We start from the raw sequence: 12,340 nt of genomic DNA, 5'->3' as shown, positions 1-12,340 counted from the left end.
AAAAAAAAAAAAAAAAAAAAAAAAAAAAAAAAAAGTTTAAAAAAGAAAGAAAAGTACCTAGCAATATTTCCCTCACTATGAAAATGTACATCTTCATCTCTATACCTCTGAAATAGCAAGGAAACATAAAAAATAAGCCTGGGAAAACATAAACTACGTTTGTTTTTTTTTTCACAGCAGAGATAGGCTCCCAAGTGAGGAATTCCTTTAAGAAATTTGGATGAACAATAATACATCGTTGGAAGCTAGTTAGCTTCCCAAAAGATGATAGTTATTATAGACATCAGGTTTTGCCATAGTTATCTGTAAAGGAACATCAAGGATAAACACATTGCATTCATTAAATTACTCATTAAGCAAAAATGTATTGAGCAAAATGTGAATAATAAAGGCAGGTGGTGTGTAATGTCTAGAGATACAAAAATGAGTGAGATAAAATCCTCCTGCATGAAACAAGCCCTTCAGCAGATCATTATAACCTGGTATGGTAAATACAGCGATGGGCAAACACACAGCAGGAACCCAGAACGTGGAAACTCTAACCCCAAGCGTTGGGGAGAGTGGTGCAGAGCAGAGATGGGAGATGCCCTAAGCAGTTTTAGAGGCTGGAGGTGCAGGATGAGAAAGGTGAGAAGTGACACCAAAAACAAAAAAAGAAAAAAATCACTGAGTCCTTAAGGAGTCACTGACAAGTGTTAAGTCAAGAAGGATGAGAGTCAATTTGAGGTTTTATAAGGATCACTCTGGCAGCCAGTTTGGAGGCTGAATTCCAAAGAAGTTTGGAAAGAAATGGCACCTAAGAGTCCAGGTGAGCAATGCTGTAAGTGACATCTGGCTTTTTCACCTGGGCTGCATCCACAGGCAGCCTCATTTCTATGGAAAGAGCACCCTGCATTGGCCTTGGGGAAGACCCTTTTTGCAGCATCTACACTGCACTGGCTGCATCCTTGGTTTAGAAAGAAATAGGCAAGAGACCCAAGCTAGGCTAATTATAATCATATCATCCTTTCTCTCTCCCTGGAACTTAAATCATGTGCCAAGAAACTAACAGACTGAAAGGGATGAAGCTACTTTACCACCATGGCAGTGTCCTTAGGAGACCACACTATTGTCTGTCACCAACAATCCCTGAACCCCCTTCTTGTCCTTCTATATCCCTTCTTGCCCCTCCTGAGGCCTCAGCTTTTTGCTTGGATTCTGAGACCCGCTCCTGCCCCCTCACCTTTCTTTTTTTTTCTTAAGTTAGCCAAATCCCATTCTGTTACTTGCAATTACAGAAGTCAAACTAATAAAGGACTGAGTAATCCTTAGGAGGTTAAGTAAGTTTCTATACACAGAATAAATACATATTTATTAAAAATATATAAAATAAAATCATTTCTATATATTGAACCATTTTTTATTTAAGTATGGCTAGGAATACAATCATGTTCATACATACAAGTTTTTCTAAAGCAATATGTACCAAATTACAAATATTTTAAAGTCCTGAAACTGGCAGAAAAAAAAAAAAAAAAAGAGCAAGCATTTATAACTACAGTTGATCCTTGAACAACATGGGGGTTAGGAGCACAGACTCCTGCACAGTCAAACATCGACTTACAACTTTTGATTCCTCCAAAACTTAACTACTAATGTCCTACTATTGACCGGAAGCCTTACCAATAACATGAAGAGTAAACACATATTTTGTATGTTATATACTATATTCTTACAATAAGATAAACTAGAAAAAAGAAAATGTTATTAAGAAAATCTTACAGAAGAGAAAATGTACTTACTATCCATTAAGTCAAAGTGGATCATTATAAAGGTCTTCATCCCATTGTCTTCACATTGAGGCTGGAGAAGAGGATGGAGGGGAGGGGCTTGTCTTGCTATCTCAGGGGCGACAGAGGTAGAAGAAAATTCATGTATAAGTGGACCCGTGCAGTTCAAACCTGTATTGTTTGAGGGTCAACTGTATTTCAAATTAATCCTTTTTTTAAGTTTAATTGTAAAATTTATGTCTTTAAGACACAAGTAATTCTACTTTCCAAAACATTGGGTTTCCCCAATTAGTATTAGAAAATGTTTAAAGTTCTACTCCAAATCCCTTAAAAACTTATTGAAGAGGCACTAAAATCAAGTCATGACATCAAGAGAACTATTGAACGGTAGGCTCCCCAGGCATCTCCCCTCAGGGAAAATGGGTAGAGTACTTAAAATAATTTTTTCCATTAGGTATAGCAATGAATCAATTTAAAATTATTGAGTGGCCGACATTGTAACACAGAGGAATAATGTTCTGGAAGTCTCACTTAAATTACTGACATCAGATATTTGAAAATGAATGACTATGGAATCTGCCCACAGGTAAGACACCGTGTCTGCAATTATTCTTTCAATTTCAACTAGGGAGACATGCTTTTAAAAGCTTAAAATGAAAGGGGATTTTTTTTTTTTAATTACATTGCCCATTGTATGTATAATTGTACAATCATGGACACAGACAGGGCCCTTCTCTTTCTCTAATGATTTGAGATTTTATAGTGAGGGCCACCTTCACCCAGGAGTTAAGTACTAGCTAGATACAGAAGGTCAGGTCACACTTTTGCTCAACAATCTTTAAGGGTTTTCCATTTCTCTCAGAACAGGTACACACTGATATGTAGCTTTCAAGGACATCTCATCCTTTCCAATTTCAAGCTGAGGCACTGACAAAAATATGCTCAATCTCTTGCCCATGGATCCCTTCCTGATGTATTCTCTCCCCACTGCCACCATTTCTGTTTGTCTGTCTGTCTAAATCCAACCAGTGCTTAAAGATCACCTCCAAGTTATCTCCTCTGTGAAGATCACTGCAGCCACATAGAACACTCTGGTTTATTCCTCTTCCAAATTCCTCCGAAACTTACATCCTTACCAGTCACTGGCAATCGTCAAATATCATCTAGTATCATGACTTTTCTTGTTATCATGTTCACTACTAGTTCCATGACTAGGACATTCATTCATCCATCAAATATTCCCTGAATTCCTACTAAATGCAGACATGGTCCTCCGTACAGAGAATCCAACTACAAGCAAAGCAGACATAGATATAGTCTAGTTGAGATACTTTTTTTATTAGTATTCAAATAATCATTCAGTTGAGAATGAAATTGTGTCCACTAAGATAACCCCCGCTTTAAGTAATAGAAAATCTTCACTTCAAATTGGCAAAAACAATATGAACATTTGCCACCTCTCAAAGGAAGTTTGGTGGTAAAGTGACTCCACCAGCTTGCTGGTGTCTCAGAGCTGCCCTCCTCTTTCTGTGGGCTCCATCTTCATGCTGGCATCAGCATGACTGCAGCTGTTCCAGGCAACTGTTCCATGACTGAGGCCTCATCCTGGTCAGCAGACGCAGAAATTGACTGTCTCCTTCTGAATTCTCTTTTTTTTTTTTTTTTTTTTTTTTTTTTTTTTTGACGAAGTCTCGCACTGTTGCCCAGGCTGAAGTGCAGTGGTGTGATCTGGGTTCACTGCAAGCTCTGCCTCCTGGGTTCACGCCATTCTCCTGCCTTAGCCTCCCGAGTAGCTGGGACTACAGGCACCTGCCACCATGCCTGGATAATTTTTTTGTATTTTTAGTAGAGACAGGGGTTTCACCATGTTAGCCAGTACGGTCTCGATCTCCCAACCTCATGATCCGCCCACCTCGGCCTCCCAAAGTGCTGGGATTGCAGGCGTGAGCCACAGCGCCCGGCCTGCATCCTCTTCTTAACAGCAAGAAATACCATCTCTAAAGTCACCTAGCACATATTCCCTTTTGTGGCATTGGCCCAAAGTGGGTTATGTGCCCACCTCTTAACCAATCATTGTCAATGGGATTTACAAGGGGATGGAAATAAGGTGATCCACCCCTGAGTCGTGCAGGAAGGAGCAGATACTGGAACAAAATTCAGATTTGGTTATTACAGGAAAAGGTGGGAATGTGTGATGAGCAGGCAACTAGCTGTGCCTGATGCAACTACCTAACAACCAACTAGGGGCAATAAGGGGAAGAAATGTGATCTCATGAGAATAAGTACAAAGGAACTTACATAACAAAGGACACAGACTGGTGTACAATGGAGAGATGTGATCACCTTTGCCAGTTATTTAGGAGGTTAAGCTTCCAGGCCTTGACAGTGAAGTGTATAGCACGGTGAGAAGGATGGCAGCATTGGAGATGACCTCCAGTTTTCTGGCTTGCATCTGCCTTGAATCAGTCCACTAATTGTTAGGACCATTTTCTGAGCTAGGAAACTTTGGAAAGAGACTAAGTGGGGAGGGAAATTCAATCACAATTCCAGTTTTGTGCGTGCATGCGCGCGCGTGTGTGTTGTGTGTGCATGTATGTTTGATCCTTTGAGACATTCAAGAAGCAATGTCAATGAGGCAGTTGGGTGTATGGTTCTGGAGCTAGAGGAGCTATCTGGGCTGAAAGTGCAAATCTGTGAAACATCTGTTTATTGAAGCCATGGGAATGGATGAGATTTTCCAGATGGAGAATGTAAAGACTCAGAAAAAGAGATGGCTCTGGACTGAATCTTGAGAAACTCCAGTATTTAATGACAAAAGAAAAAAAGATAGCTGAAAAGGGGGTGGAGACAGAGTTGCCAGAAGGTAGTAGATTGCAAACGAACTGGGGCAAGAACTTTTGTGTACTCCATCTGCCCCTCCAATAATAGCTAGCACGTGCCATACTCATTGCAAGCACTCCTATCATATTTCTTAATTGGCTACAAGTACTCCTTTCATTTAAACTCCTTTAACTAATAATGTTCATAATTCATACCCTTAAAAATACCATCATTACCAAATTATATTTAACATACAATGTAGCACTTCACTTCATTTGACCCATATGGATTACAGCCATGAGAACTGTACTTCTTCACATACTTCTGTTTGTTTCCCCAGGCACATAGTAAACTCCTCATTGGCAATGACCAGCTCTTATATTCTTTTTGTTCTCAAGGTCATAGCACAGATTTTTTGACAGTAGTCCTTCAGCAGATGCTTCTTGAAGGTACTTAAATTTATTCTGACATTTTCCATATATTTATAATGTCCTTTATTCTAGGCAATGGAATAGCTTTACTGTTCTTGTATTGAGTTTACAGCCAGGCATACCTTATGTTTCAATAAAAAGATCTAAGATGAGGAACCAATTAGTCTATTTCTAATCCAAACCCATCACATTTCCAAGGTCAAAATTATCAAAAGGCATTTTTTTACTTAACTGTGCCTTTGCCATTTAATCTGCAGCTCCTCATTATTTTTCTAATAGAATGGTTAATAATTTACCAAGTACAAAAATGAAGATTGTGCCTTCGAAGAAACATGCCCCCCTCCCTTTTTTAACCAGATAATTGCTAGTAACATTAGACTGCTGTCAATCAAGCAACACCATTCTAATTTTATGCTCCTAAAATGCATTAGGATTCATTTATTCTCAGTCCCTTTAATAGCCAACATTTCCAATTAATTTTAGAAACTCAATAGATAATGACTGTAGGCTGTCCCACTTTTAAGAAGCTGGGTCTTAAACTCAACCTGTGGTCATTCAATGGACATCTGTCCACCTTGGGATCTCCAACAGAGACATGTCAAAACCATTGTCTTGTGTGCCTCTAGAATCATTTTAAGTAAAGGAGCAAATAAATGCCTGTCTATATAGGTAACATAAAAATATCACTGCATGCATTTTAAGGGAGAAATCCATCTCCAGGAAAACAAAAGCATGGCATGGTCAATAATGAAGAAGAGAGCTGGTGAACACCGATATTTAAGTCTTACCATGAAAACAGCCAAACCAGAAATTTCAGAGTAGTTCTCTCCAAAACTATTGGAATTTCACAGTACATCAATGACATTTTCAATAGGAAAACACCCAGCTCACATTTTTACCATTTGTGAGGACCCAAAACGAAAGAGCTGGGTATAAGGTGCTTTGTTGCCAACCTGTATAATTTACCTGCTTTGTATCCTAAAGCTTTGTGTCTAACAGGTCATCAGTTAAGCTGTCAATAAGGCAGTAAAACCCATATTGAGAACCTTCCGCAAGTGCATGTGGAAAGGAAGCAAGTTTGCATCAGTGAGCTTTCCAATCCGGCGCCTTTCATTAAATTCTAAAGTCACTTGTCTTTGTCTCTGTATTAAAAGAAATAATTTCATGTCCAGTCCCTCCTTTAAAAAGTGACAGAACTCAACCATTCAATATTCATTAGTTCTTCTTGGCAACCCCATTTAGCTAATGGAAAATCAGGTACATTCATGTGTAATTATTAGATATTGAAAAATTATAAAATGTCCAACTTCTCTTTTTACAGCACACACACACTCCCAAGTTGTACTCTACAGTTATGAAATAAACACATGCAGCTGCAACATCTCAATAGACCTTCATATAATTGGCAAGTTTGCAGTTTGCTGCATCTACATGTAGCTTGAAAAGCAGCCAGGGATTAGAACTTCTTTATCAATTTAACTCTGCTGTACTTTTTCTTGCAAAGCTATATGCCTAGTTCTCACAATTGTACTCGAAGTAGGTGAAAGCTTAGGAGAGTGGGCAGAGGTGGGGAACTGAAGTAACACTTCAGCACTCTGATGGTTAATTTCAGGTGTCACCTTGATGGATTGAATACCTGATAGCTGATAAAGCATTATTTTAGGCCATGTCTGTGACGGTGTTTCCGGAAGAGACCAGCATTTAAATCAGTGGACCGAATAAATAAAAACCACTTTCATCCAATGTGGGTGGTCACTATCCAATATTGAGGGGCTTGTATAGAACAAAAAAGCAAAGGAAAGGTGAACCGGAGTGCTCTCTCTCTCTTTCTCTCTCGAGCTAAGACACGCTTCTTCTCTTGCCCTTATACCTCAGAACTCCAGATTCTTGGGTCTTTGGAGTCTGGGACTGACATCAGTGGCCCCCCAAATTCTCAGGCCTTTCAGCTTTGGAATCAGAGTTACATCATCTGCTGAGCCACACTACTGGCTTCCCTGGCTTTCCAGTGTGCAGACAACATATCGTGGGACTTCTCAGTCTTCAAAATCATGTGAGCCAATTCCCCTAATAAATGTCCTCTCATTTATCCATCTACCAACCTACCTACCTATATCCTATCAGTTCTGTTTCTCTGTAGAGTTCTAACTAATGCACACATTATCTTGACATAGCCACTAAAAGGCCAGTGACTGGGAAAGAGGTCCACATTGGGGGTTGATGTCATTCACTCTGGAGTCTCTGGGGTCACCTATGTGATTTCAAGCAATCTGCCTCAAGTGTCTCAGACTCAGCTTCTTCGTCTGGAAGATGGAGATAATACTAAGACCAAGGCCAGGGCTAGGGTGAGGCAAGTGGGGCACTTGCCTCAGTAGCAAAATATAAGAGAGTGCCAAAAACTTAGTAGTCAAGATTAATAATATCGTCATGCAATATTTCTTTTGAAGTCAAACTGGTCATCTACAGCGACCTATTTTCATAAAGAAAGGTTCACTGGAGCCAGGGCCAGTATTAAGGTGATGCAAATGAAGCAGAGTCATGCAAGTACAAGGCTGGATCCTGCCTTTAGTTAAAATGTTGATTTTTTTTTAGCATGAATCACTTTTGGATTAATTTTGAGTTTTTAAAGTGTTGTATGAAAATATTATTTATCTCCATGGCTCAGTCTTTTGGTGCCCACTCACCTCATTCTAGCCCTGACTCTGATGAGCACCTGGCATTACTAGAAAGATTCGATGAAATGGTGCATCCAAATCTTGGCCCCTTGGTGTCTCCTCACTCCATATTCTCTTGGCCCACCTCGGCTAAGTGCACAGTCTCCATGCTTGCTTCCAACCTCATATACCCAGCCTCTCTCTATCTCTTCTTCAAAAATGCCAGGAATTTAATGCCTCCAGGGGAAGCCCTCAACCACAGAGGACAATAGTTGAATAATCAATTCCCGCATTCAACATGTGAAGCTTTCTTCTAAAAGGCTGCTGACAAGCAGGGAAATAGCGGGACTAGGATGAGGCAAGCAAGATGCTTACCTTTGGGGCAAAATTTCAGGAGGTGCCAAAACCTAAGTCACAAAACATACAGTGTTTTAATGCAATATGTTCATAAATAATGGGCCATCAAGCTTAAAAATAATGTGAAGACCCGCTTTGAAACCCAGAGTTGGTATAGAGATTGTTCTAAGTTGAAGACATTTGAGATTCAACAGATACAGAAAGAAGCCTTCTTGGAGCGTCCCTTATCTGACTAAAAGCAGAAACTTCTGGGAAATGAAGCTGCCATAAATTCCCTCTTCAGGGCAGCTTTTACTCCCAGGAAGGAGACCAAGAGTAAACCTATGACAAATCCCTTACTTGGGGGAGTTTTATGACAATGAAGAAAATGAAAAGACCACTCAAACTTGCATAAACAAGTATACTACAAACTTTCTTCTCTCCCATTTTTTTTTCTAGAAATCCGTTTGTCTTTCCTAAAGACCCTCACCTCATCCTCCCAGAGGCCTTTTCTCCCTCCTCCCTTTTCCCTACTAAGTTAGATCTGTAAATCTCTAACCTTAACCATTAATCATCAATCCAGCTACTGCTTTTTTAAGATCATGCGTGCATATAAATAAACTCTTCTTTCTTCTGTTAATCTGTCTTTTGTCAGTTTAATTCACAGGCCCACGGGTAATGAACCTCAGAAGGTAGAGGAAACGTTTTTTTCTGCCCCAATCATTAGAAATTACAATGATTTGATTTGAGGAAGGTCTTATGCTCCATGTCATTTCATCTCTATCTGAGAGTAGGGCTAGAAACATAAGTCTTCGAATTTAGCAGAAGAAAAGGGTAGGGAGAGATAATGAGAGTAAAAGTCCTGTCTAATATTCAAATGAACAGAAACTTTCAACTTGCTAGGGACTCTCTTCATTTTCCATTTTCAACATCATAACACTTTCCCCTAACAGGTTACTTATTACATATGAAAGTTATAGCTACGATGTTTTTTGCAAAGCAGACAATGAGACAAATATAGACAAACACATTTGGCCCCAACACACTTTTTTCCCATTAGCCAAAAACCACTTTTTACTTTCTCATTAAGAGGAGAAAACAAATCCAAATATGTGAAGCAAAGAAAGGATCTATATGTGTGTTTTAATTAGTTTCTCCCATCAACCTCGTTTTTAGAAGAAAGCCAAGTAGAGTCTGTCAAGAGCATGTATGGTATGTATGTCTAGTTCGGTGTCTGTTGGAAGAACTCTCTTTTCTGTTTATACTCAATGCCCTATAATGTAGTAAACCTAAACATAAGATTTTTCTCTGCATAATCTCACAGCGGCACAAGATTTTAAAATCTCTTGTCTTTGCCACTTTTACCTCACTGTTTCACTGAGCCAAGTGCTCAGGAAAATGAGTATTCACTGCCAAGGGGGATTGGAGAGGCTGTCTGGGACAGAGGTGCATGGGAACTGTAGTTTGTTTTGTATTTAGCTCCAAGGCTTCCATAAGAAGCATGTTACCCTAAAACAAATAATCCTGAAAAGTTGGGAACATGAAACACATGTCTTTGCTCTTTCAGAAGTACATCTTCCCTTCCTTTTTGATTTTGTGCTATTTCCTAGAAGAACCTATATTCCCTTGAGTAGCATCTGTTCAACATGGGACATGATCTTCCTCTTCCCTCTTGATTTTCACCATTGCTGCCTCTGTGATTATACCATACACCAGCCAGCATTTTTTCTCACCTCTGCACATAGCCACCAGTCAAGCAGGCATTAGCTTCATCCTATTTGCATCAAAAATCTAGAGACCCATTCCCAGAAGAGCCCATGCAGAAAATACTGATGAAAGTCAATAATAAGTAAGAGTAGTAGTGACAGCCCACTAAATTCAGCAACACTCTGGTAACCTTCCTGGAAATAAATGCAGGCTGTAAGGGGGTGTTTTTTCTTCAAATATATTTCAACATATTTTATTGAAACTACATGCACAGCTCAATAAGAAATTAAAAGAGCAAGATTTCTCTTTTTCCCCTCAGCAAATACCATATCCTATTAAGTTACATTAGCTTAATGTAAAATGAATACTATTTTAATCTAAATTAGACATCAAAATACATACTTTTCCTAAGGAGCTAGGAAATATCTTAGTCAAAGTGTTAACCACACCATGTAACACCCAAGTAAGAGGATGTTGGGTAGTTAAAATGCCTAAAATTCAACAATCTTAGCCAAGCATAAATGTTGCCTCAGAAGAATATATTCAACCATTCTACACACCTTGAAATGCAAGTCATTCCAATGTAGTTTAAGTCAGTTGTGGGAAAAAAAAAACAGTTGGAAAATTAGTCTTAAAAACAAGTGATAAATTAGTGCTAGTAGAATAAAATCTGCAATGGAAGAAATTGGCCAGATTTTTACAAAAGTGTATAAGCAGAGTCATAATGTAAAACTTGTGTCTGTTACTTAGCTCTTGTGCTTTCAAAAGTTGAATTTCCTTTCAACAGTCTTGAAGCCCTTAGGAATATTTTTCAAAATATATTCAGAGATGGATTAACCAGATTGCTCCAGGAATGACACTTTCTGGTTAATTTAATTAACGAGACATCCCTGTATGCCAGCCCTTATTACTGAAATTCTTCCTAGATTGCCTTTTTAGGGAGCATGTACTGGACTTCATCTTCCCTTGAGAATCTAACATGCTGGATGATTGAGCATCATAACCTTTTGCTTCTGAAAATGAAGCAAAGGTTTCGTTGCATGGGTACAGAAATAAGGCCCTAAGGGGATTTGAAGGCATAGGGGGAAATATAGGCCATACTCCATACTCCTTCTTCTCCCTTGCCCTATTGAGATGTAAAAGCCTACCTAAGTTAGTTGGGATCAGGCTTTTAAAATTGGGGGATAGGATGGTTTCTTAGTCAGGGTTCTTCAGAAAAACAGAACCACACGGCATGTACAGAGAGAGATTTATTCTAAAGAATCGGTTCATGTAATTGCAGGGACTGGAAAGTTCAAAATCTGCAAGGTAAGCCCACAGACTGGAGACCCAGGGAAGAGGTAATGTTGCAGAGTCCAAGGGCAATGTGGAGGCAGAATTATCTTGGGGATGTCAATCTCTTTTTCTCTTAAGACCTTCAATTGATTGGGTAAGGCCAACCCACATTGCCGAAGGTAATCTGCTTTTCTCAAGGTCTACTGATTTGAATGTCAAATCTTACTAAAAAATACCTTCTCAGCAACATTTAGACTATATTTGACCACATATCTGAGTACTGTGGCCTAGTCAAATTGACACACAAAATTAACCATCCCAGGTGGGGTGAGGCATTGTTGACGAAGTCACAAAATCCTCAACAAGCATGAAAAATACGTGGATGAGAATCAGAGAGCAAGTTCATCTGCTTTACCCTAATAGGTCAAAGCAAGAGAAGGGAAGGGCAGAAAGGTTGATTTTATTCCTATTAATCGAGGTATTTTTTCTTTTTATCACTAGCTGGTTTAAATATCTACTTATGTTCTCAAAGTGTCAGGGTCCATGTTAATTGTTCTAATGTTCCATAACTTTGCTCCAAGAAACTTGTGAAATGTCAGGGAGGTGGTAGAAAGATACCATAATGGATAATAATAGCGAATAATGATTGAGTACTAGATATTTTCTATGCATTATTTTATCCTCATAACAACCCTCTAAAGTAGGTACCAATGTGTTATCATTTCACACATGAGGAAACTGAGGACTAGAAAGCTAAAGTGACCAGCTAAGATCACCCAGCAATGAAAAGTCAGAAGAGAGATTCACATGTCTATAGAATCCCAAAGCCCATGTTCTTACACAGCATATTAAACTGCATCCCTGTTTTCTTTTATTAACGCTCCAGTACATATCAACTGTGTGCTACAAATAAATTGTATGCTGTTTGGGCTACAAATAAATAGGAAATGATAAGCTGAAGATGGTTGCTGGTCTGTTCCCTGCCTGTCTCTTTTGCCTTCCCACTTAAGGAACCAAGCCATGCCACCTACTGCATGCCATCAGTGGGAATCACTTCCTTATATATTTCCTTGAAGCGTCACTGAAAAATAAAATGAAATCATCACTGAGGCACAGAAAGGCAATTTAGGTATAAACAGCCAAAACAGGCAAGGGAGCTAAATGTAACAAGTACAACGTGAGATACTATACATGAAAGAGTATAAAAAATTGCCATCACCCAAAGTCTACCTTGCAAACAAATGCAAATAATTCTATTCATTAAGTATTTATGTAAGGATACAATGCAGTCTCTATCCTCAAGAAACTCAGACTCAGAAAAACAAAATTCCAAAGTAAGGGCAAAAAAATT

The 12,340-nt window shown here is 39.0% G+C and overlaps 1 long non-coding RNA gene across 1 annotated transcript in view; it reads right to left on the bottom strand.

Annotated features, from left to right (window-relative positions):
- Nucleotides 1-1,812: 1,812 nt before the first annotated feature.
- The window catches only part of LOC108516642 (uncharacterized), a 33,646-nt gene continuing 23,118 nt past the window's right edge, over nt 1,813-12,340 (bottom strand). The window contains exon 5 of the long non-coding RNA XR_001881890.1: nt 1,813-1,877. This is a non-coding gene — a long non-coding RNA (uncharacterized LOC108516642). The remainder of the gene's footprint in view (nt 1,878-12,340) is intronic.

This window comes from Rhinopithecus bieti, unplaced genomic scaffold (assembly GCF_001698545.2).
Source record: "Rhinopithecus bieti isolate Rb0 unplaced genomic scaffold, ASM169854v2 scaffold_36004, whole genome shotgun sequence".
NCBI lineage: Eukaryota > Metazoa > Chordata > Mammalia > Primates > Cercopithecidae > Rhinopithecus > Rhinopithecus bieti.
This window is presented reverse-complemented; position numbering and strand designations above follow the sequence as displayed.